General features: G+C 36.4%; 2 pseudogenes; both read right to left on the bottom strand.

The window, feature by feature from the left end:
* LOC128579310 (protein MCM10 homolog) overlaps positions 1 to 23,376 on the bottom strand; it is a 53,404-nt pseudogene extending 30,028 nt beyond the window's left edge.
* A 410-nt stretch (positions 23,377 to 23,786) lies between these two features.
* LOC128579309 (protein lin-54 homolog) lies at positions 23,787 to 24,653 on the bottom strand (annotated as a pseudogene).
* Between the last annotated feature and the right edge of the window lie 2,807 nt (positions 24,654 to 27,460).

Here is a 27,460-nt window from a genome sequence, read left to right as displayed (position 1 = left end):
AAAAAGTGTTATCTGAAATAAACTGTCAATCATTTATTTTTCTATTGTACATAATCAAAATCTTCCCTTGTCTAGGCTATAAAGGTTATACCTCTAATAATTTAGAGTATCTCATAAAATCACAATGATGCTATTGTTAATGCCATTATACTATGTAAATTTTTATCTCCATGTAACATTAGAACTTCACTGAGATAAAGGAGTGTATAACCAAGAGGTACAGAAACACACCTCTTGGTTTACCTTCCCGTTTGGGGCCAAAAATTTCTGTGAAAGCAGTAATCTTTTATTTTTCTATTGTACATAATCAAAATCTTCCCTTGTCTAAACTATAAAGGTTATACCTCTGATAATTTAGAGTATCTCGTAAAATCACAATGATGCTATTGTTAATGTCATTATACAATGTATATTTTTATCTCCATGTAACACTAGAACTTCACTGAGGTAAAGGAGTGTATAACCAAGAGGTACAGAAACACACCTCTTGGTTTACCTTCCAGTTTGGGGCCAAAAACTTCTGTGAAAGCTGTAATGTTGCCACAATACTGTAGTGAGAACAGGGAAGACAATATTCTGGTTTTCCACTTAAACATCAATGTTAAATTTGGTGTCAAGCCCACACAACTGCAGAAATAAGAAGACAAGGCTTATGGGCTTAACCAGCATGGGTTTTTGCTGGTGTCAGTCAGAAACAAAGGCAATCCGGAGTCCATCCTAGGCCTTTCAGAGCCACATGAAGAAAAAAAAGATTGAGGCAAATGACGTTAGGGTTATTTGAGGCTATTTAGAAATTTGGTGTGTTCTCCTCTTGGTAACAAAATTTCTCCTCTGATCTATGGACCAGAGTTTTCTTTTAGCATTCCCTCCCTTTTTTTTAGAGGCCATGATTAATGCAGTGCTTGTGTGGGAGTCTGTCCCCACAGGGACACTTGAAAAACTTTTTCATGCCATTGAGCCAGTGGAGGTCGTGCTGCTCATTGACACAGGTCTCCAGCACATGGAGATGGGAGTAGGTACTCACCTTGCATGTCACGACCAGACAATTCACTTCTCTGATGTTTCTCATCTTTTCTTCCATTTGTTCTTTTTTCACCAGTGCCTCAAAATAGCATTTATGCAGCTCAGCCTCAGCCTCTTTCAGGACACCTGTGCACTTTGACTTTACTTTTAGAATTTCCTGAAATTACTCAGATTCCAGTCAGGCAAACTGCTCTCTCCTTTTCTTCATGGCAGGCTCCAATTCATCCTCAGCTTGGGAAGAAAACATGGTGTTCTTTTCTACACATTTCATCACTCCCACGATATACTGGGAATCCTTTTGTATCATTTAGAGGCTGTTTTGGTGTGCTTCTGTAAGAACCTGGACTTTGCTCTTAATTTGGTGATAGCAGCCAAGTTTTTCGTTTCTGCTAAAGCACTCAGTTTTGGTTTTGGTGGTTGTGACTCATCAGAAAAGAGAACGTCATCTCCTTTTGAGTTGCCACACCCAATCTTGGTCATCCACATGGTCAGACTTCCTTCCAGCCTGGGGAATTCAGTCCCCATCTATGCGGATTGGGCAGTGGGCTATTAAGATGAGGATGGCAGAGCCAGGCTCTTGACTTCAATTGAGCCTTGGAGAAATTGTCTCCAAAAAGCTTCTGATTTCCTTTCCCTCATCTCCAACATCTGCTGCTTCTGTTTTTTTTTTTTTTTTTTTTTTGTAGAGACAGAGTCTCACTTTATGGCCCTCGGTAGAGTGCCATGGCCTCACACAGCTCACAGCAGCCTCCAACTCCTGGGCTTAAGCGATTCTCTTGCCTCAGCCTCCCGAGTAGCTAGGACTACAGGCACCCGCCACAACACCCGGCTATTTTTTGGTTGCAGTTTGGCCGGAGCTGGGTTTGAACCAGTCACCCTCGGTATATGGGGCCAGTGCCTTATTCACTGAGCCACAGGTGCCGCCCTGCTTCTGTTGTTTTAAGAGGACCGATGCCGATACAGACTGCATGGCAGGTTTGGGGCTTCCCATAATCCCTGTAGTCATGGTCTTGACTAAATGCTACAGGCTTCTGGCTCCACTCAGTGGCAGATCCCTCAATTCTTTGAACTCCTCAGAGCAAGACAAGCTCTTCTGGGGCATTCTGAGTATTTGTTTTGTTTCCTGAATGATCAAGTCTGCACCTTTGACAACGAGATTGCTCAGAGTGGTTTGAATCATCTTCCTAGGCACAACAGCTGCTGCACCTGAGGCCACATAGGATGCAGAAGAAACTCCTCAGTGGTAAAAACCATCTTGACATAAAAATTCTTCTAGGCTGGTGACTTTGCAGGCAAACTTCTTTGGAATTTATCCTCTGGATAAGGTGGACTGCAGGTCAGCCTGTTGTGCACTGAGTTTCCAGTACTGAGCCTGGATGTGACACTCAAGTATTCAGAGTTTCACAAATTAACCATCTGTGCATGAGGTTCTCCATTCTTTTTCTTTGCTTTATAGGTTTCAAGATCAAGAGCTTCACCCATAATTAAGAGATTCTGGGGATGATCCATAGCTAAGGACACCTTCTCTGAGCCATCCTTGGGCTTCATGGGATTAGCATTGAGCAATCTTATAAAAGCACCTTGTTCTATCTTCAATTTTATTATTCATTTATTTATGTATTTATTTTATTTATTTTTATTGTTTGAAATTTATTAAGGGTACAAAGAATTAGGTTACACCAATTGCAGCTGTTAGGTAAACTCCCTCTTGTAATTGTGTCCCACCCCCAAGAGGTGTGCCATACACTGTGACCCCTTACCCTACTCCCTCCGCCCCTCTCCCCATCCTTCATTTCCCTACCCCCCACCTTCTATTAGACCACTTACAGCCTTCTTATTAGAATTGAGTACACTGCGTTCTTTCTTCTCCACTCTTCTGATGCTTTATGAAGAGAAATGTGTTCCACCTCCATACAGGTTAGTAAAAAAGATGTAAAATCTCCATCTTTTTTAATGGCACAATAGTATTTCATGGTATACAGAAACTACAGCTTATTAATCCATTCCTCGGTTCGTGGGCATTTAGGTGGTTTCCACAGTTTGGCAATTGTAAAGTGAGCTGCAAATGTCCAGTGCAAATATTTAGTACGATTTTTTTCCATGTGGCTAGATGCCTCACCGTGGAAATGCAGGATCAAATGGGAGGGCTAGTTTGAGTTCTTAGAGGATTCTCCATACTTCCTTCCAAAAAGGTTGTATTGGTTTTCAGTACCACCAGCAGTGTAAAAGTGTTCCCTTCTCTCCATATCCACACCAGCATCTGCAGATTTAAGACTTTGTGATGTGTGCTATTCTCATTGGGGTTAGGTGGTATCTCAGGGTAGTTATGATTTACATTTCTCTGATGATCAGGGAAGATGAGCATTTTTCAGATATTTCTTAGCCACTTGTCTGTCTTTGTCAGAGAAGGTTCTGTTTGTATCTCTTGCCCCGAGGTAGATGGGATTGTTTACTCTGTTCTGTTGATTAACTTGAGTTCTCTGTAGATTCTAGTTATCATTCCTTTGTCAGATTCATACCCTGGCAAATATCTTTTACCATTCTGAAGATTATCTTCTTGCTTTCCTTGTTGTGTCCTTAGTGATGCAGAAGCTTTTCAGCTTAATTAAGTCCATTTGTTAATTTTTGTTGCTGTTATGATGGGTCTGAAGTCTTTGTCATAAAATTTTTCCCTAGCTCAACATCATCAAGAGTTTCCCCCTATGCTTTCTTCCAAGATTTTTATTGTTTTGTGTCTTAGTTTGATGTCTCTCATCTATCTTGAGACAAGTTTTATAATGGGTTAAATTTGTGGGGAAAGTTTCAGTCTTTTCATGTGGTTATGTAGTTTTCCCAGCACCATTTTTTGAAAATTAATTATTTTCCACACTGTATATTTTTGTTTGGTTTATCAAAGATCAGATGGCAAGAGGAGATTGGTTTGATCTCTTGGTTTTAAATTTGGTTCCATATGTCTATGTGTGTCAATGCCATGGTGTTTTGTTTACGGCAGACTTATAATACAGCCCAAAGTCTGGTAGGGTGATGCTTCTGACTTTGTTTTTATTACTAAGAATAGCCTTAGCTATATTGCTTGTTTTCTGGTTCCATAAAAAATGAAGTACTATTATTTCCAGTTCTTCAAAATATGATGTCAGTATTTTAATCCCCATTGCCTTAAATTTGTAGATTACTTTGTGTAGAATAGGCATTTTGGCAATGTTGATTCTTCCCAGCAAAGAGCATGGTATGCTCTGCAATTTGTTAGTATTTTCTACAATTTTGTTTCCTGGGGTTTCATAATTCTTTGTGAAAAGATAGTTCAGCTCTTTTGTTAGGTATATTCTTAAGTATTTAATTTTCTTTGAAGATACTCTGAAGGGAATTATGTCCTTGATTTGCTTCTCAAATCAAGAGAAGCTGAACAGCTTAGTTGTTACTGGCATATACAAGATCTTTGGAAATTGACTTTATACCCTGAGACATTACTGTATTTCCTGATAACTTCCAGGAGTTTGTGGTTGAGTCTCTTGGGTTTTCTAAGTATAAGATTATATCATCAGGAAAGAGGGAGAGTTTGATCTCCTCTGAAGCAATTTGGATGCACTGTATATCCTTCTCTTTCCTGATTGTATTGGCTAGAACCATGTTGAATAATAGTGGTGAGAGTGTGCATCCTTGTCTGGTTCCAGTTCTCTTTGGAAAAGCTTTCAATTTTACACCATTCTGCATGATGTTAACTGTGGACAGATGACTTCAATCATCTTAAGAAATATACAAATTTGCCTATTTTTTTAAATGTTCTTGTTAGTATAGAATTCTGAATTATAGCAAATGCTTTTTCTGCCTCTTTTGAGAGCATCATATAGACTTTGTTTTTATGGATAGGATGTATTACATTTATGAATTTACATATGTTAAAACAACCTACATCTCTTGGATGAAATATACTTGATGGTAATGCATAATTTTTTTGAAATGAGTAACTGTAATCTATTAGCTAAGATTTTGTGGAGTATTTTTCCCTCTATACTCATTAGTTAAATTGGTCTGAAGTTCTTGTTTGTTAAGTCCCTTCCTGGTTTTGGAATCAAAACAAAAGTGATATTTGGTTTATAGAATATGTTTGGGAAGGCTCCAGCCTTATCAATATTTTGAAACAGGTTCTGCAGTATAGGTAGAAGTTCATCTTTGAAGGTGTGATAGAATTCTGTTGTGAAGCCATCTGGTCCTGGGCTTCTGTTGCTGCTGTTGGTGCTATAACCTTTTTTATTGTTTCTGCACTCTCAACATTTGATATATGCCTTTTCAGGAGATCTATTTCTGGTTAAGTCTAGGAAGATCTCATGATTGCAGCTATTGGTCCATTTCCTCCACATTGCCAAATTTCTAGACATAATTTCTTGTAGTAGACTGAAACTCAACCAATACCTTTCACCCCTTAAAATAATTGACTTAAGATGGATAAAAGATTTAAATCTAAGACATGAAATGATAAGAATCTTAGAAGAAAGTGTGGGAAAAGTTCTTGATGATGTTGGACTTGGGAAAGATGTTATGACAAAGACCTCAGTAGCAATCACAACAACAAGTAAAATGAGCAAATGGGACTTAATTAAGCTGAAAAACTTCTGTCCAGCTAAGGACACAACAGGTAAAACAAATAGACAACCTTCAGAATGGGTTTACATGTTATGGATCTGATAAAGTTTTTATAATTAGAATCTACAGAGAACTCAAATTAAATCAACATCAATAGAGCAAAAAAAAATCCATCTACTACTGGTCAAGTGATATGAACAGAACCTTCTCTGAGGAAGCAGATGAGTGGCTAACAAACAAATAAAAAATTACTCATCTTCCCTAATCAACAGAGAAATGCAAATCAAAAACACCCTAGATATCATCCAACTCCAGTGAGAATAGCCCACATCACAAAGTCCCAAAATTGCTGATGTTGGTAATGGGGAACACTTTTACACCCTTGCAGGGACTACAAACTAATGCAGTCTCTTTAGAAAAAAGTATGGAGAATCCGCAGAGAACTCAAATCGAACTTTTATTTGATCCTGCAATCCCATTAATAGAGATGGAACTACTCAGAAAAAAAATATTTTTTAATAAAGACATTTTCACTAGATTGTTTACTGCAGCTCAGTTTACATTTGCCAAGATTTTGAAACAACCTGAATGCCCATCAACTCAAAAATGGATCAAAAAACTGTGCCATGTGTACACCATACTTCTTAGTCATTTTAAAAACGGAGAGTTTACATCTTTGATATTAACCTGGATGGAGGTGAAATGCATTCTTTAGCAAAGCATCAGAAAATAGAAACACAAATATCCATCATACTCAATGGTAATATAAAGCCAATAGACAACCTAATACATGTCCACATAAGAGAAAATCTCATTTCAGTTCAAGTTAGGAGGAAGGGGAACAAGGGAAGGGGCAAAAGAAGGTTAGAGGGAGATTGGTCTGCTCCCACCTAATAAGCAGGTTTTAAGGTTACATGGAACACCTCTTGGGTGTGAGACACAACTACAAGAAGGACTCTACCTAACTAATGAAAATAACGTAATCTAGTTGTTTATACCCTCACATTAACATGAAATTAAAAAGAAAAAAAAGAAACTGGAAAAAACCTGATTATCATTTTGCCCATGTATATAAATAAAGACCAAAGAATGACTAAAATTTCAAGGGAAGTATGTATTGCGTGATAAAAACCATCCAAATTTAGGATATTTTAGACTCATTCACTATACAAAGTAAATATTTATGTTAAAATTTTGAATTCCATAATGGAAATAAAAGGGGAAAAATTGCAAAAACAATCTTATTGTGTAAATAATGTAACATGAGATCTGTTGAATAATGTGATGTGGTTCATATTGAAATGCATAATCTTTTAAAAGAAGACTTGCTGCATTAGTAGTACTGGGTTTTACCACAAGAGTCAGTAAATTAGCACATGTGAGCCAAGCTCAGCCCACTGCCTGCTTTTGTCAGCAAAGTTTTATTGGATCACAGGCATGCCGGTTCCTTCACTTTCTATGACAGATTTTGGACTATAACAAAAACCATATGGCCCACAAAGTCTAAAACATATTTACTCTCTGGCTTTTTAAAGGAAAATTTGGCCAAGGCTAATTTTATTAGATTAAACAACCTTTGATGTAATCATTTTTACACCTTATTGAAATGTATATATGGAAAATGAGTGCCATGTGCAATCATTTGCTGATATTCAGACTAATTTGAGGTTCCAATAGTTGAGTACTCATGTATTGAGAACAAAACCAAAAATATAATAACCTCCAACCTTCTTGGTTATAAGCTAGAATGCCAATACAACATGTAGCTGCCTTTTGCAACTCAGCAGATATTTAAGCAATTCTATCAAAATTTGGTTGTATGTATCACTAAACTAAATACTTTAAGCATACTTTCATTGGGAAATGATTAGTATACTACAGATTCACCTCATTTTAGAAAATCGTTGTATGCAACATTACTTTATGGGTGTGGTATTTTAAGTATTTCCTTACTGACACATATTTAGACTATCTCCAACTTTTGATATGACAATGTTATAATAAACTTCTGTAATACACATATATAGATAACATAGTTATATAAATGTCCTTAACATACATAAATACTATGTATCTTAACACATATTATATATTAGATACATAAATATTGGTTTATTTTAAGTATATATCACAGATAACAAATGTTCTTAACACGTCTGTGTGTTTAGATGGGTCATATTTTCCTGTAGGATCTAGCTGCAGAACTGGACCTCTTACATTCAATGAATGACATATTTGAAATTTGATGCCCATTGCTAAATCACCTGTCAAAAGGATTTACTGGTTTTATCAACAAATAGTGCATGACAATAACTTTTCTGCACATTTCTCAGCACTGTTTTTGTTAAAAAAAAATGTCAGCATGACTGAAAACAACGATATCCCATTGTTTGTAAATTTGCATTGTTCTTATAGCAGGCAAAGGCTGAAAATCCTTAGGTTAAGTACACAACTTGTTAATTGTGAATGTTAGTCCAAATTAAAATTAGTTTTCTTGTACAGTAATAATTATCTACTATGAAACACCGCTACAGGCTCACCTGTCCCACTTTTCATTCTCCTTCCTGGAAAACTGCTGATTGTAGGTTTCTCCAGCCTTTCTTTTTTGAATTAATCCATCATCATCACTGTTATCAGTTGCAAAATCACAGAGGTATTTAGATACTTCTATCTCATTAGCTTCACACTTCTTCCTTTGTTTTTTAACCTTGATGAAAAGTTTAATAGAAAGGATAATTGCTACTACTTTAGTCTACAAAAAGAAATTTTTTCTTTTCATTGATTTTATCACTTTACTTTGTTATGATTAGAGCCAGCAAAATATTTTGTTATTAATTTTAGCATTACATTTGAGTATTATCACATAATTGTGAGATATAATTATAATTGTTATTTAAATTGTTTGGAGAATCTTCTTTATTTCTCTTTGAGTGAGTCAAACAGAATTTTTCAAAATTTCAAAAAGGGCCATTCTTAACTTTGTCATTCCCCTTTCCTCTTGGTATTGAATGAATTTTCACCCCATTTGACTGTCAGAAATTGAGAAATAAAAAGACACACAAAAGATGCCATCTTCTATCCTTTCATTTATTTATTTATATACTTATTTATTTATCTAAAAGTATTATGGGGGTACAAATATTTTGGTTATGTAGATTTCTTTTTGTAATCTTTCAGTCATCATTGGAAGTATGTCTTTCACCCAGAGAGTGTTCGCTCTACCTGTTAGATAGGTTTCTGTTTCCTCTCCCCCTGTAACCCCCTGCTTCATTTCTATTGAGGTTTACTTCACATGTGTGCCCATCAATTTAATTCCAATTTAGTGGTAAGTACATGTTGTATTCGTGTTTTCATTCTTTAGATACTTCACTGAGGATAATCGTCCCTAGTTCTAATGGTCCCTAGTTATATACAGATTGTTGAAAAGGCATTAAGTCATTGTTTCTGGTTTAGTATTCTATGGAATACGTGTACCATGTTTTATTAATCTACTCATGAATTGATGCGCATTTGGTTGATTCCCCATCTTTGTAATTGTGAATTGTGTTGCAAAGAACATTTGAATACAGGTATTTTTTGATATAATGCTTCTTTTGCAAATTTGGAGGCATCACATTACCACCTTCAAACTACACTACAAGGCTATAGTAACCAAGACAGCATGGTATTGACACAAAAATGGAGACACAGGCTGATGAAACAAGACAAAATACCCATACAGTAAACCATCCACATATAGCCACCTTATCTTTGACAAAGCAGGCAACAACATACATTGGGGGAATCTCTCCATTTTCAATAAAAGGTGCAGGTAAAATTGTATTTGTATAGCCATATGCAGAAGAATAAAAAAGAATCCATACTTCTCACCACTCGAAAAATTAATGTAAGATGAATCTTATTTGATCATAATGTATGATTTTTTTCTTTCTTTTTTTATTAAGTCTTTTGTACATAGATCATAAATACATTAATGCCATTTTCAATGTGTTCATTATTTGTACAAATTGCAGTGCTTACATCATATTAATCAACATAGATTTCACCTCATTTACCCTATTATATTATAAGGACATTTGTGGTAAACACATAATAGATCCAACTTGTACTTGCAATGTGCTCCATAGGTGTGGTCCCCCTACTATACCTCCCACCCCCTTCCCTCCCCTCACTCTCCCCTTCCCTCCTTCATCCTAGGCTAAAGTTGTGTTTCATTTTTCATTTGCATGTGTGAGTGATTATAAATTGGTTTCACAGTAGTACTGAGTATATTAGATACTTTTATTTTCATTCCTGAGATACTTTACTAAGAAGAATATTTTCCAGCTCCATCCAGGTAAGCATAAAAGAGGTAAAGTCTCCATTTTTTTTTTTTTTACTGCAGCTAGTACTCCATGGTATACATATACCACAATTTATTAATCCATTCATGGGTCCATGGGCACTTGGGCTTCTTCCATGAGTTGGCAATTATGAATTGAGCTGCAATGAACAATCTGGTGCAAATATCTTTATTGCCAAAAGATTTTTGGTCCTTTGGATATACACCTAGAAGAGGAATTGTAGAACAAATGGCAGGTCTACATTTAGATCCCTGAGTGTTCTCCAAACTTCCTTCCAAAAGGAAAATACTAGTTTGCATTCCCACCAGCAGTGCAGAAGTCTTCCCTTTTCTCCACATCCACACCAACATCTGTTGTTTTGGGATTTTGTGATGTGGGCTAGTCCTACTGGAGTTAAATGGTTTCTCAGAGTAGTTTTGGTTTGCATTTCTATGATGATTAAAGATGATGAGCATTTTTTCATGTGTCTGTAGGAAATGTGTCTGTCTTCTTCAGAGAAGCTTCTGTTCACGTTTCTTGCCCACAGTGAAATGGGATCACTTGTTTTTTGCTTAGTAAGAAGTTTGAGTTCTCTGTGGATTTTGGTTCTTAGACCTTTGTTGGTAGTATAACTTGCAAAAATCCTCTCCCATTCTGAGGGCTGTCTATCTGAGGGCTTTACTTAGTGTGTTCTTGGCAGTGCAGAAGCTTTTTAATTTGATCAGATCCCAGTAATGTATTTTTGATGGTGCTTCAATTGCCCGGGGTGTCTTCCTCATGAAGTATTCTCCCAGGCCAAGTTTTTCAAGCATTTCCCTTGCACTTTCTCTAAGAATATTAATAGTTTCATGTCTTAAGTATGAGTCTTTTAACCAGTAAGAGTCAATTTTTATTAGAGGAGAAAGATGTGGGTCCAGTTTCAGTCCTCTACAAGTTTCCAGCCAATTCATTCAGCACCATTTATTGAATAAGGAATCTTTCCCAAAATTTATATTTTTAATAGGCTTATCGAAAATCAAATGACAATAAGTGTCTGGGTTTACCTCTTTTTTTTGCCTTTTATTTATTTATTTTTTATTTTTTTATTGTTAAATCATAGCTGTGTACATTAGTGCAATCAAGGGGTACAATGTGCTAGTTTCATATACAATTGAAATATTCTAATCTAATTATTCAACGTAGCCTTCATGGCATTTTCATGGTTATTGTATGTAGACATTTGTATTCTACCTTTAGTAAGTTTGGCCTGTACCCATTCTAAGATGCACGGTAGGTGTGGCCCCACCCATTACTCTACCTCCACCATAATCTGCCCCCTCCCTTCCCCTTCCTTGGCCCTTTCCTCATAGTCTTGTGCTTTAGTTGGGTTATAGCCTTCATGAGATAGCTATAATTTAGCTTCATAGTAGGGCTGAGTACACATCTACCTCTCTATTTTTGTACCAGTACCATACTGTTTTGATCACTATCGATTTATAGTATAGTTTGAAGTCTGGAAGCGTGGTACCTCCCAATTTGTTTTTATTTCTGAGTAATGTCTTGGCTATTTGAGTTTTTTTCTGTTTCCGTATAAAACAAAGTACTAATTTTTCCAGGTCTTTAAAATATGACAGAGGTGCTTTAATAGAGATTGCATTAAATCTGTAGATTGCTTTCGGTAGTATAGACATTTTAACAACGTTGATTCTTCCCAACCACGAGCATGATACATTTTTTGATTTGTTAACATCTTCTGCTATTTCTTTTCTCAGAGTTTCATAGTTTTCTTTATAGAGATATTTCATGTCCTTAGTTGGATACACTCCCAGATATTTCATCTTCTTTAGGACAATTCTAAAGTGAATGAAGTCCTTGACTGTTTTTTCCCCTTGACTATTGTTGGTATATATAAAGGCTACAGATTTAAGAGTGTTAATTTTGTATCCTGAAACATTACTGTATGCCTTGATCACTTCTAGGAGTTTTGTAGTTGATTCCCTTGGATTTTCCAGATATATAATCATATCGTCTGTGAAGAGTGACAATTTGATCTCTTCTGGTCCTATTTGGATCCCCTTGACTGTCTTCTCTTGCCTGATTATGGTGGCTAAAACTTCCCTTACAATGTTAAAAAGTAGTGGAGACAGTAGGCATCCTTGTCTGGTTCCTGATCTGAGTGGAAATGATTTCAATTTTACTCCATTCACTATGATATTGGCTGTGGGTTTGCAGCAGATGGCCTCTATCAGTTTAAGAAATGTTACTTCTATACTTATTTTCCTTCTTTTTTTTTATTGTTAAATCATAGCTGTGTGCATTTGTGCAACCAAGGGGTACAATGTGCTGGTTTCATATACAATCAAAAATATTCTCATCAAACTGTTCAAAGTAGCCTTCATGGCATTTTCTTAGTTATTGTATGTAGACATTTGTATTCTGCATTTAGTAGGTTTCGCCTGTACCCATTCTAATAAGCACCGTAGGTGTGGCCCCACCCATTACCCTCCCTCCACCCTGACTTCCCCCCTCCCTGACTCTCCCATGGCCCATTCCCCATATTCTTGTGCTACAGTTGGGTTATAGCCTTCATATGAAAGCTACAAATTACCTTCACAGTAGGGCTGAGTACATTGGATACTTTTTCTTCCATTCTTCAGATACTTTGCTAAGAAGAATATGTTCCAGCTTTATCCATGTAAGCATGAAAGAGATAAAGTCTCCATCTTTCTTTAAGGTTGCATAACATTCCATGGTATACATGTGCCACAATTTGCTAGTCCATTCGTGGGTTGATGGGCACTTGGGCTTCTTCCATGGCTTAGCAATTATGAATTGAGCTGCAATAAATATTCTGGTACAGATGTCTTTGTTATATTGTGATTTTTGGTCTTCTAGGCATTTACCTAGTAAAGGAAATATAGGATCGAATGGCATCTCTATTTTTAGGTCTCTAAGGATTTTCCAAACATCCTTCCAAAAGGGACGTATTAGTTCACACCAGCAGTGCAGAAGTGTGCACTTTTCTCCACATCCATGCCAACATCTCTGGTTTGGGGATTTTGTAATGTGGGCTACTCTTACTGGAGTTAGGTGATATCTCAAAGTAGTTTTGAGTTGCATTTCTCTGATGATTAAGGATGATGAGCATTTTTTCATGTGTCTGTAGTCCATGCGCCTGTCTTCCTTAGAGAAGTTTCTCTTCCATTCCTTTGCCCACCCTGAGAAACTGGCTGGCGATCTGTAGTAGACTGAAATTAGACCCACACCTTTCACCATTAACTAAGATAGACTCTCACTCAGTAAAATCTTTAAACTTAAGACATGAAACTATAAAAATACTAGAAGAAGAAAGAGCAGGGAAAACTCTTGAAGGAATCGGCCTTGGTGAATATTTAATGAGGAGGACTCCCCAGGCAATTGAAGCAGTATCAAAAATACACTACTGGAACCTGATCAAACTGAAAACCTTCTGCACAGCCAAGAACATAGTTAAGTATAGCAAGCAGATAGCCCTCAAAACGGGAGAAAATATTTGCAGGTTAAACCTTCGACCAATGTTTAATAACCAGAATCCACAGAGAACTCAAATGTATTAGCAAGAATAGTTGTCTATTTTTTGAGACTTTGGAAAAAAGAAAAAGAAGTTAACTGATGACCCCATACTGACCCTCAAAGTCAAAGCATTCTATGATAGACATACTCTTATCCAACAATATGAATGTTACTTTTTTTGCATTCTTATTATTATTGCTCAATATTTTCTGGCAGCAATTATCTGATCTCTTCTATGAATGTTTTTATCTTTGCTCGTTCTTGATGACATTTTTGTTTCTAGTGCTTATTGTAATCAATGCCATTGTTTTTAAATTTTAAGTCTTTTTAATTTTGTGCAGGCAAAAAGTGGAAACCAAATAAACACATGTATGTGTATGGAGAAAATAAAAAAAATAATTAATGGTGTTGATAGAAAGGGAATTTAAAATATGGATGATAAAGACATTAAAAGGAATGGGCAAGAACATGGAAAGAAAGAACCAAAAATGAGACAAGAGATATGTACAATACAGAAAGGATATGGTGGAGCTTAAGGAAATGAAGGAAACAATCAGGGAATGTAAAGCTGCAGTGAAAAGTATCAAAAATAGGGTAGACTATGGGGAAAAAAGAAGCTCAGAGCTACAGGACAAAATTTTGACTTAACCCAAAGAGTTGATTAGCAGAAAAGAAGAGAGAGAAAGCATAACATGTCCTTAGAGAACTACAATACTCCATGAAGTATTCAAATATATGAATAGGGATTCCTAAAGGGGAAGAAGATTGCCCCAAAGGAATGGAAGCCATTCAGGAGACTATCATAAAGGAAAACTTCCCAAGTTTCACTAAAGACCCCGACACACCCCTTTCAGATGCATATCAAACCCTGGGTAATTTCAATGCTAACAGAGCCTCTCCAAGACACATTGTAATGAACCTGTCTGAAGTCAATATGAAAAAAATTCTTCAGGCAGCCAGTAGCAAGTGCCAATTGATCGAATTAGAATTCCAAGCAGTTACCCAAAAGATGTCTCAAGAATTCAATAAATTCTATACGTATTTTCTAAAGCGTTCTGAGCAAGAGAGGATGTTGGGTATTGTCAAAAGCTTTTTCTGCATCAATTGAGAGAATCATATGGTCTTTGTTTTTTGTCTATGTGATGTATTATATTTATGAATTTATGTATATTGGACCATCCTTGGGACCCTGGGATGAAACACACCTGGTTGTGGTGTATAATGTGCTTGATGTGTTATTAGATTGTTTGCTAGGATCTTATTGAATATTTTTGCATCAATATTCATTAGAGATATTGGTATCTAATTTTCTTTTCTTGTTGGGTCTTTTTCTGGTTTGGATATCAGCATGATATTTGCTTCATAGAATATATTGTGAAGTATTCCTTCTTTTAGTATGTTTTGGAAAAGATTAAGTAATATAGGTACTAGTTCCTCCTTGAAGGTTTGGTAGAATTCTGATGTGAAGCCATATGGTCCTGGTCTTTTCTTTTGGGGGAGATTTCTTATACTTGATGCTATTTCAGAGCTTGTTATAGGCTTGTTCAACATTTGCACTTCTTTCTGGCCAAGTCTAGGAGGGTGACATGTTTCCAAGTATTGATCTATTTCCTTCAGATTTTCATACTTCTGAGAGTAGAATTTTATTATATAGTATGAATATTATATAATATATATTATATAGTATTCATTAAGGACTTGTTGGATTTCTAAGGAGTCTGTTGTTATTTGGCCTTTATCTTATCCGATTGATGAATAGGGGATTCTACTCTTCTACTTCTGGTTAGGATAGCCTAAGTTTTATCTATTTTATTGAGCTTTTCAAAAAACCAACTCTTTGATTGGTTGATCTGTTGTATGATTCTTTGGTCTTCAATTTCATTTACTTCTGCTCTAATTTTAATTATTTCTTTTCTTCTGCTGGGTTTAGGGTTGTAAAGTTCTTCACTTTCCATTGCTTGAGATGTCCCATTAAGTTATTGACTTCCTCTCTTTCCGTTCTCTCGAGGAAGGCTTGCAATGCTATACATTTTCCTCTTAGGACTGCCTTTGTGGTATCCCAGAGGTTCTGATAGTTTGTGACTTCATTATTGTTTTGTTCCAAAAATTTGGTAATTTCCTTCTTAATCTCATCTATGACCCAGCTATCATTCAGCATGAAGTTATTTGGTTTCAATGTTTTTGTATGCATGTGGAGATTCCTGTTTTTACTGAGTTCAACTTTTATTCCATGATGGTCTGAGAAAATACAAGGAATGAATTATATTTTTTAAAATTTGCTGATGTTAAACTTGTGACCCAAGATGTGATCAATTTTGGAGGATGATCCATCAGCTGATAAGAAGAATGTGTATTCAGTTTAATTAGGATGAAATGTTCTGTAGATGCCTATTATATGTAAATGTTGAATGGTTAAGTTTAGTTCTAAAATTTCTTTGCTTAGCTTCTTTTTTGTGTGAGGATCTATCCAACACTGCCAGAGGAATGTTAAAGTCTCCAACAATTATGGTGCAGGGGAAATCAAGTTGCTCATGTCAGCTAAAATTTCTCTTATAAATTGAGGTGCATTCTGGTTGGGTGCATAAATGTTGATAATTGAAATCTCATCATGTTGAGTGTAGCCCTTAAGAAATAAGAAGTGACCATCATTCTCTTTTCTTACTTTGGTTTAAAGCCTATTGTATCTGAGAATATAATTGCCACACCTACTTTTTTCTGATTTCCATTTGCCTGAATTAAAGGTGACCATTCCTTCATCTTGAGTCTATGTTTGTCTTTTAAGGAAAGATGAGACTCTTGAATGCAGCAGATGTCTGGCCTCAGTTTTTCTATTTAGTCAACCAACCTGTGTCTCTTTAGAGGGCAATTTTGTGACCAATTATCACATAAATTGGATTTAATTTTGACCAAGGTACATTATTTGAACATTATTTTTTTTTATTAAATTGTAACAGTGTATGTTAATGTAATCATTGGGCACCGTATACTGGTTTTATAGACCGTTTAACACACTTTCATCACACTGGTTAACATAGCCTTCCTGGCATTTTCTTAGTTATTGTGTTAAGGCATTTATATTCTACATTTACTAAGTTTCACATGTATCCTTGTAAGATGCACAACAGGTGTAATCCCACCAATCACCCTCCCTCCGCCCATCTACCCCCTCTCTACCCTCCCTCTCCCTGGTCCCCATATTCTTAGGTTATAACTGAGTTATAGCTTTCATATGAAAGCTATACATTAGCTTCATAGTAGGGCTGAGTACACTGGATACTTTTTCTTCCATTCTTGAGATACTCTGCTAAGAAAAATATGTTCCAGCTCCATCCATGTAAACATAAAAAAGGTAAAGTCTCCATCTTTCTTTTTTTCTGCTTTTGAAAATAGGCTTCTAAAGTGATCATTTTTTTCTGCTTTTGCTATGTCCACAGTTTTTTTTTTTAACTTGTATCTTCACTGTTGTTATACTGAAGGAATTTAATGATTTCCTTTTTTATTTCTTCCAGCACCCAACTGTCATTCAGCACAAGGTTGTTGAACTTCTATGCCTTTTTGTGAGGTTGAACGTTTTTGTTGAAGTTGAGTTCGACTTTTAGTGCCTTGTGGTCTGAGAAGATGCATGATAAAATTTCAATTCTTTTGATTTTGTTGAGTTTTATTTTCTGTCATAGGATGTGATAATTTTTGAGAATGTTCCATGGGATGATGACAATAATGTATATTCTTCTTTTGGGGATGGAGTGTTCTATATACATCTATAAAGCACAGTTTTGCTAGGGTCTCATTTCAATCTCTTATATCTTTGTTTAATTTCTGTTTAGAGGATCTGTCCAGCTCTGGGAGAAGTCCACTAATTCTTTATAGATGGCGTCTTCTGTAGTAGGTGCCTCATGGTTCATTGCGGGGGATCCTCTGTTCTTATTTTTCAGGTTGCCTGAATTTTTCTATTGGTTCCTCCTCATGTTCTTTCTTCTTGTTTACCTCCTTATGCTCCTTTTTACTTCTCACTACCTCGTTTGTTTTAAAGAGAAGTCCTTGCCCTTGATGACAGTATGTTGCATGATGACAGTATGTTTCTGTGGCACCAGGTGGCGCCGTGGGTTTTTTAGGAGACCGAGAGCACAGCCAGCAACCTCTATTGTCCTAATTCCAAAATTATTGCCTTGGGCAATCGCCTGATTGTTTTCTCAGCATTCAGATCCTGCTGGGTTGGGATCTTAAAGCTCACTAGAATCCTTCAGGGGCAGGTTTCACAGTGCCCCCTGATTCTAGTTCCTGTAGGTTGCAGGAGTCCCTCAGCCTGCCCCAATAGATGAGTTCTGATCCTGGCGGAAGGAATTAAGACAGCCGTGCTTTAGGCTCCTGCTAAGACTTTCTCAGGACTTCCCACAATGGCAGCCTCCTGGCCACTGAGACCTTCTCATTATAGTTGCCTCACCAGCCACAAACCTATGGCACATCCACTCAAACCAGCATTTGAATCTGGTTGCTGCATGCTGTTTGAGCTTGCCTTCTCTTCCAAGCTTTTCACTCAACACACAGCTTGCCCCAACAACTGAAAATTCAAGAAAGGCTTCTTTCTGTCCCAAGCCTCTGTGGGTGGCCAGCTGATCCCAGCCAGTCTCAATCACCTACTTAATTCATCAGATTTCCACCCCTCCAGATCATACACTATATCCATCTCACCACCTCATCACTGTGCTCCCTTAGCTATGACTCTGGGTAAGGTCTTCATGCCAGGTATAGCTGGGTTCTCTCTTTTTCCTCAGTCCTTCTAGGAGAGCTCAGCTGAATGATGTTTCTGATTCCCCAATTTGCTCCACCCAGAAATTCTTTATCTCTATTCCAAAGACAAAGGCTATATGAGATTTCAGGATTTTTAATTATTTTAAGTATTTGAGAATATATTTTAAAGAAAATATTAAATTTTGACCTACTGAGTCTAAGATGTTAGTCCAAAATATAATTTTATTTTGGACTATTCTACATTGCAAATACCATTCAAAATACCATTGCGAAAGAAATCAATATTAAATCAGAAATCTAAAATTAAATATTTTCATACCTTTGACTGTTTATTTTTATTTCCTTCATGACTTTCTTTCTCTTCATCTGATGACATCTGCAGGGCTTGTTCTGCTGATAGACCATACATTTAGTTAAATGGACCACAGTTCAACAAAATTGACATTGTTTGATACAAAAGGGTAAAAAAGTAATTTCTGTGTAAATTGAGAGTTTAAGTTAAGCTTAATCTTTAGCCAAATATTTACTTCCGTAAAAAAAAAAAAATACTCCTAATTATCCAAAACTTCGCAAAACAACCCAGAGGGCAGTAGATGTCACCAGGTTCAACGAATACAGACATATCACAGATTTACTCACAGATTTATCCACCTAACGTATACACACATAATGTCAGAAGAAAAACAGAATTTAAATGTACAATACACACATATGAAATAACATTGTGGATTATTCTCTACTTCATAATAGTACCTTTTAACAGCATGCTGTGCATGTTGTTTTATCAATAATTCACAAATTTCTGTTACTTTTTCTATTTTCATCAGTGTACATCCTGTTTGTTACATGTGAAAAGATTTCCTCTGCTATTCTAACAATTTTATTTTCATCTTTTAAGGCCTTAGCCTGCTACATGAAGCCTTCCTTTATTCCTGCTGTTTCCCCAGATAAATAGGCATCTCCTCCCTCAGGGCTGCCTCAGTACTCTAGTGTCATCTCTACTGCAATTTTCATACCAAAACTGTAAGTCGTTTCTTGCCATGTCTCTACCCTTTGCCGCTGGACTGTAGGCACAATATTTCAAAACTTCTGGAACAGTCTTTATCTGTTTTACTCAATAATGATTGACACTGTGGCTGGAAGGAATATAAATAAAACTGTCAAAAATGAGTTTTTCAGAGATCATGTCTGAGCTGATACTTATAATGTTAGATGAGCCAAATTAAAGGGCATAGGGGCCAGGAAAGGATGAGAGCAAGACAGAAAGAAGAAAGAGAGAGAGAAAAATTCCTGAAGAAACAAATCTGTATGTATTTGTCTGCAGTAGAGGGATTGGTGAGCCAGGCATTCTAGAATCTCAGGAATGCCAGAAAAAAAATGCAGACAAGAAGGGATAGCAGCAATCCTTCTATGAAATTTCATGGTGGTTGAATATTAATATTTCAAAGAGATATTAATTATCCCATTTTCACTGAAGTAAATCACTTTAAATTCTATATGAAAGACGAATTTCAGAAAAACACAAGTGAATGGCAGAAGATGAATTACAAGGAAATATTGGAAAATAAAGGCAATGTGGGCCTGAGATAAGTGAATGTTTACGGAAATATTTTGGATATCAAATATCAGTGTCCCATATAGGATGGATGTTTTTATAAAATAAATAAACATATAAAACTTGGTTTTGTATTTTCATTTTTTCAGTATTAATAAACAATACAATAAATATCTGTGGATACACCTATATAATACAAAAGCCATTATGACTATCATTCATATATACATATGGATATACGAGATTGATATATATATATATATATATATATATATATATATATATATATATATATATATATATCAGCTTTCGAAGAGTTTGATGTTGCAGCATTTATGTGATGGAATGTTATAAAAATCAAAATAAATTAAGCCAAATATACATGTGTCAATATGGATTGATCTCACAAATACGATACTGTGCAAATAAAAGAAAGAAATATGTCACAAAATGACATATGAAGCCTTGACAATTAAGTTCACAAGCTCACAACCATGTGCTTACGTTGTTAGTACTGTACAAGCCCCTCATTAAAGTTTCATAACTTTGGTGTATCAGTGTCTCATAGTTGTGTTTATGTTGACTGTCTTTCAGAATGGAGTTCATTATCATTGCTGCATGATTGTGTGCTGTTATGAGAATTTCAGAACCTGAATTAGAGCGATGAATAAATGTTAATCTTTTTAAACTTAGCAAGCATGAAAGGGAAGTCAGGGACATGTTAGTTTGCAGATAATGCCACAAAAAAATCAGCAGTTTGCAAATAGATTAAATAGTTTTCTGAAGGGATAAAAAGCAGCATTGAAGAAGAGAGGTAAGGGTGCCCAGTAATAAGAATGAAAGTCATGAAAACCTTACAAAAATTCATTGAATTTTGCATCAAAACTATTAGCTGACTGTGAGAAGCATAGCATATCAAGTAAACATCAAGAGAGAAACAGGTAGGAAAGTCTTTTTTTTAATTTATTTTATTAGATCATAACTGCAGACATTACTCCATTTATGGAGTATAATGTGCTGATTTTATATACAATTTGGAATGTTTAAATCAAACTTGTTAACACAGAATTCACTTCACTTATTTAATTGTTGTGTTTAGACATTTATACTGTACTATTAAATATTAACACTACTCTTAAGTTTTGTAGACATTTATAATCTACTATTAGTTAAGCATTAATACTATTAAATATTAAGGATTAATTAAATATCAATACTATTAAATATTAATACTGGTATTAAAATTTGTAGACATGTATATTCTGCTATTAGTATTAAATTTAATATTTTATTAATAGTAGAGTATAAATGTCTAAACACAACAATTAAATAAGTGGGTGGTGCCTATGGCTCAAAGAAGTAGGGAGCCAGCCCCATAGACCAGAGAGGATGGATTCAAACCCGGTCCCAGCAAAAAAATTAAAGAAAAAGAAAATAAATAAGTGAGGTGAATGCTATGTTTTTTTTTTCTTTCTTTTAGTTAGCAAACTTTTAATTATGTAAGAAGAGTGTAGCATTAGATAAATGTAGTATAAAGTGTGTTTGAAAGGTCAATATACACACATACGTCTGTCATATCAATAGTTGGGTTATATGGATTAATGGAATCACCCGGGAAAATTTTTTTTAAAATACCCAAGTCAAACAGGGGAGGGAAGGAGGGGAGGTGAATGCTATGTTAACCAGTTTGATGTAAACGTTCCAAATTATATATAAAATCAGCACACTGTACCACACAAATGCAGTAATGTACACAGTTATGATCTAATAAAAATATCAGGAAAATCATACTGGAAAATCTTGACAAGAAAAAACTTGAACAAAATGATTCCCAAAGTAGATCACCAGTGGAAAAAAAATGGAAAAGAGAGTCAAATTTTCACAAGACCTCACAGAGAAGCAAGTTTTGAGCCATGTTATCACTGGTGATGAAACATGGACATACCAACGTGAACTGAAGAAAAGCATCAAAGTGCACAATGAAAGTCAGTCTTCTCCACAACCAAAACATTCCTTTAGTTCAAACAAAATGTCAAAATTATATTGCTAACCTTCTTGATATCAGAGGGATTGTTCATTAGGAATTTTCAACAACTGCACAGTTAACAAAGTTTACTATTTGAAAGTGCTGAAAAGGCTACATGGAAAAGTTAGATGAAAATGACCTGAACTTTTTGCCAAATCATGGCTCTTGCATCAGGGGGGCAATGGCTCTTGCTGTGTGACAATGAACCAAGTCACACAGCACCGTCTGTGCGGAGTTTTTACTCAGTAAACTAATAACTGTATTAGAACATCCTCCCTACTCATATAATCTGGCTCCCAATGACCTTTTTCTTTACCCAAAGATGAAGGAACATTTTAAAGGAAGATATTTTGATAACATTTAGGACATCAAAGATAATACAATGTCAGTGCTGATGGCTATTCCAGAAAAAAAGTTCCAAAATTGCTTTGGAGCCTGGATTAGGCACTGGTATTGGTGCACAACTTTCCAAGGAAAGTACTTCAAAGGTGACTGTGGTGATATTCAGCAATGAGGTATGCAGTGCTTTTTCTAGGATGAGTTCACTTCATCATCTTATTTTGTACACAGTGTATATATCATTTATATGAAATTATAGGACATGGAAACAAATTATGATTGTACACCTATGTCACCTATAAAGTAAAACATTTTCAGAGTATGAGTTCATAGTAATAACATACAGCTAATTCTAGGTGTTGGATACTTCCACTCAATTATTTGTAATAGTTTGAGAGGACCCTAAAGCCAAAACATTTAGTACTGCCATTTTAAAAGACTATGTCTTTCAAATAGCCATGGAAGGATAATTTATTATTTTCCTTGTTTTTAATAATTAATGATGACACACATGCACATAGGTTCTGCTAGTCAGACATTTATTGCCTTAATATCATCAGTGTAACAATAGCATAAAATAACTAAAGTTAAAAGAAGACCAACTTGTTAGTATAATGCATTCCATTATGTGAAGTCAGAATTTCACAAATTCTTTGAATTACTAGAAAATTGTGTAGTTTCATAGTTCATCTCTGTCCACTCCCTAACAAAAACAGGAATTTTAAGTTGAAAATTAAAGAAGGAAGAAAGATCCCTTCACCCCAGGATTTTGAAGTTATAGTGAACTATAGTCACTACACATAGCAAGAACATGTATCCACTTTCCCCCTCAAAAATTACCTGATCTGGATAGCTGCACATTCTTCTGTTTTACTGCTTTCTTGCCATGGGAAACTTCCATCTTAATGGCATGCTGAGTGGACTTTAAAACAAAGGGTTTCATAAGTAATGTGTATTTCGTATGACACACAGTGAATAATTCCAGATAAAAAATAAAATAAATGTGGTTACCTTCAACTGGCAATGTTTCTCAGAAAACCCTAAAAAACACAGACAATCAATGTAAATGACAATATAAGTTAGAATAGCTTGCTATAGACACGTATGAAGACTGCTGTAGCTGAGTAAAGTACTGAGCTGGAAGCACAGCATAGCCCACAATCCCTGTTCCCAGGGCAGTGGCCAAGACACTGCCAGGACAAGGCAGTGGTGAGGTTGGGCTGAATCTGTGGCAGTGCTGCGGCAGGCATGATGAGCCGGTCCTGTGGTTGGCTGGTAGTTATGATTTGTGAAGTTGGATTGATTGGTTGGGAGCAACTTGTTTGACAACCTAAGCCACGATAATTGGAACGGACATCTGAACTGGGGTTGTATTCACAACCAATGGCTTTGCTTGCTGGCTTTGAGTGTTTTTACTGGGATTCTATCTGGCTGGGGTGAGCTACTGGTTGTGTGGCAGTAACAAGTCAGACATAATAAAACTTGCTTCCAGGTAACTGAATCTTCCGGACATTGAGAGCAGTTTCCAGACGTGCAATTGCTTTAAACTTTGATGTGCTTACTCCCCTAACAGTGATGGTCTGCACAATTGATTCCACTGCCTTATTTGGTGATTTCAAAGGAGATATGGCTATTTTCTTTAGTGTCTGTGTTGTGTAATTTAAAGGCGATCCAATAAAACCACTTTCAGATATTGTTGTGGTCTTTCATGGAGTTCTGGGAATAGACTGTGAAAGAACCCTATCTGCAATGACTGGAGGTGATACTTGAGTTGTCTGTCCTGTAACTGCTTTCCTATTACTTGGTTTTGCAAAGATCAGCTTCTTGATTACCAAACCAGAGGTTGGTATTTGAGGCTTCTTAGCAATCTGTAGTGTTTTTTACTGTTTGGTCTATAACAAGGGCTGTGTTACACTATTCATCTGTTGGCTTCCTGGGGTCAGTGCTAAGACTCCAATGACAGGTTTCACCTCTGGCCTTCTTCCCATAATTAACTATTTTAATTTGCTGCAGTGGTAACTTACTATCTCCTGATTGGGCCTCAGTTGTAACTTTCTGAGTCTGTGGTAGTTGGCTTTGGGGTAGTGCTAGAATGAGACTTAACCAAAGTGGTTAAACCACTGTTCATCTGGTTTAAGTTTCTGACTACCAGTTTAACATCAGCTGTCTGTGATACTTTGTTTAACATAATATGATGGACTGATATAGTCATAGGAATCTGAGCACCAAATTTCTGAACGCCACTTGGAAAAGCTGGTTTCACTGTGGTGTTACAATTTGCCTTAGTAATTGTGGCATTCCCTGTAACTTGGTTAGTGTGCTTACTGTCCACTGTAATTGGTTCCGTGGAAATAGGCATGGCTGTAGAGCCACCAGTAAAATTTATGTTGACAGTTTCTTCCACTTCTGTCTCTAGGAGAATTGGATCTTCCCCAGCTTCAATACTATGGTCACCAACTGAAGTTATACCAGTGTCCATTATCTCCTCTGGAAGCAAACCTTTCACTTTGGCAGAGACCACCTCCATGATCTTTCTCCTGCTAGAAAGTTGATCAGGCACAAACCTAGCAGCTCTTTGAGCTCCCACTATCTGTGGCAGCAGCAGTAGCTGCCTTGGAGACTCAGGGCAGGGACTGTTCAAATTCACTCACCCAGAACCATTCTACCGCTTCACCACATAACACGTAGGCCCTTGCCACCCATGCACCCTCTCCAGAAATTGTATCATTTGACCAACCTGAATCATGCCACCTGATCCTTTTCACTTAATGTACTTCCTCCCTGTCTTCTTCTTCCCGGGAGTTCCCACCTGTGAGCTTAGGTGCCATCTGACTGGTCATAAAATCAATCAAATATTTTCCCTGAAAATCTGAATGCACAGTTAACCCTTTGCCAGGAGCCTGGATGCCTGAAAGTATACCCCCTGCAGAGCCCAGAGTGTTTGGTGAATTCACAGAGAGGCCCAGGCATTGTGTAGACATCTAGATGGCATCATGGACAGCGACTAGTGAGGAAGCGGGGGCTGCAGAGAGAGAGTGGTGTCTGGAGAGAGAGGGATGTGGAGATGGTGTGCAGCCAGCAAAGGAACTGACACCCAAGTTCTGACATTAATGGGCAACTTTCCTGACTCCCTTACCCACGAGAGGGGACCAGAGTCTAGCCCCATGGGTTTTCTGGACAGAATGCCTGTGAATTCCTAAATCTGGATGCTTGAAACTCTGAACTCTTTCTCGTGAACAGTGATTGTACTCCCTGGGACAATCTGATTAGAACTTTCAACCTGGAATGTCTACCTGGGGACCCTCCAAAGTTGAGTTGTAGTTGTTTTGTAGTGGAGAGTTATAGATTCTCCTCCTCTAGCTGTTACTGGTGTGGGGGATGTGGGGCAACACAGATGTTTATATAGTTCTACAGCTGAGATTCAACAGGATTGACCTTTCACAATGGTCAAAGGCTGTAGGGGAAAAGCCACAATCACAAGCTCCAGGTCACTGGTAATGGGCTGCTTAGCACCAGTACCTGAAGCCACCAAACCAAACTTGCCCCACAAGTTTTAAATGCAATATTGTAGAAAATACTCCTGGGGAAGAACCAGTGGAAGAACTTTGGCAACATGAAAAATCAGTGAAGATCACCTACACCAAGGGATGACAAAGGAGATACAACAAAAGATACTATTCATTGAGAAGTGGCTCAAACGTCAGAAACAGAATTCAGAATATGGTTGAAAAATAAGATGAATAGAATGGAGGAAAAGATGAAAAGAGACATCCAAAAAACTGTTCAAAAGTTGTCTCAAGAAACTAAAGAATTCAAAGACAAAGTCACCAAGGATATGAACATAATGAGAAAGATATAGCAGAGCTTAATGAAATGAAAAAAGTGTTCTAAGAACTTTGAAATACAGTAGGGTTCCTCACTAATAGAGTTTAGCAGGTAATAAAGTGTATCAGAAATTAAAGACAAGGCTTTTGAATGATACCAATTATTCAAACAGGCAGAAAACAGGAGAATCAGAACAGAACATTCTCTGAAAGAGTTGTGGGGCCATTCCAAAAGATCAAACATCCAAAGTATAGAGATTCCTGAAGAAGAAAATGATGATCCTTAAGGCACAAATGCTTGACTCCAAGATATTATGCAGGAGAATTTCCAAAGCATTGCAAGAGATACAAAATTTCAGATAGTAGAAAGTTTCAGAACCCCAGCACAATGCAATCTAAATAAACCATTTCTTAGATACATTGTATTTAACTTTGCCAAAATTAATATCAAAGAAAAAGTCCTACAAACAGCCAAGTGTAACAAAAATCTTACCGACAAAGGGAAAAATATTAGGTTGACCGCACATCTTTTAGCCAAAACTTTTCAAGGCAGAAGAGGATCATCATGGACCTTCAATCTCCTAAAACAAAATAACTTTTAGCCCAGAATCCCATATCCAGATAAAATGAGTTTCATTTGTGATGGAGAAATCAAATACTTCACTGATACCCACATGTTGAGGAAATTTGCCATTACAAGATGAGTTATCCAGGAAATACACAGAACCATTTTCCGTAATGACCAGCACAGTTGTCTACCACCCAAAGAAATACACCCAGAATTTAAACAACAAAGCCTAGATTTCACAATGGTCAAAGGGTTAAAAATATGCACTAGACATTTGAAAAAGAAAACAACCAAAATACTACCATACCTATCAATTATCTCAATTAATGTGAATAGCCTAAATTCTCCCCTAAAGGCACAGAATGGCTGACTGGTTTTAAAAAACTAAGGCCAGTAATTGTTGCCAATGAGGTCTCATCTTACCTCAAAGGACAAAGAAAGACTCAGAGTGAATGAATGGAGATCTGGCAAATGGACATCAGAAAAAAGCAGGGATAGCAATCTTAGTTGCAGATATAATTGAATTAAAACAAAAACAAATAACAAAATACAACGACAGATACTAAATATTTGTCAAGGGCAACAATCAACATGAATAGCTTTCAATAATTAACATTTCTGTGCCCTTTCTGAATGTTCCTCTATTTACAAAACAAACCCTAATGGATCTGAACAATATGATATCTTCCTGTACTATAAATAACTGGACATTTTAAATACCCCTTTAGCTATTCAGGATAGATCATCCAAAAAGAAACTAAGAAATAATGGTGTTAAACTTGACCCTCGAAAAAAATGGACATAACCGACAACTACAGAATCTTTCATCCTAATAAAACTGAATACACATTTTTTTCATCAGCCCACAGATCATATCTTCAAAACTGATCATATCTTCAAACACAAGTCTAACCTCAATGCATTTAAAATAATACCAATTAT

This window comes from Nycticebus coucang, unplaced genomic scaffold, assembly GCF_027406575.1.
Source record: "Nycticebus coucang isolate mNycCou1 unplaced genomic scaffold, mNycCou1.pri scaffold_44, whole genome shotgun sequence".
NCBI classification, from domain to species: Eukaryota; Metazoa; Chordata; class Mammalia; order Primates; family Lorisidae; genus Nycticebus; species Nycticebus coucang.
Note: the sequence above shows the minus strand (reverse complement) of the source record. Positions and strands in the feature narration are given on the sequence as shown.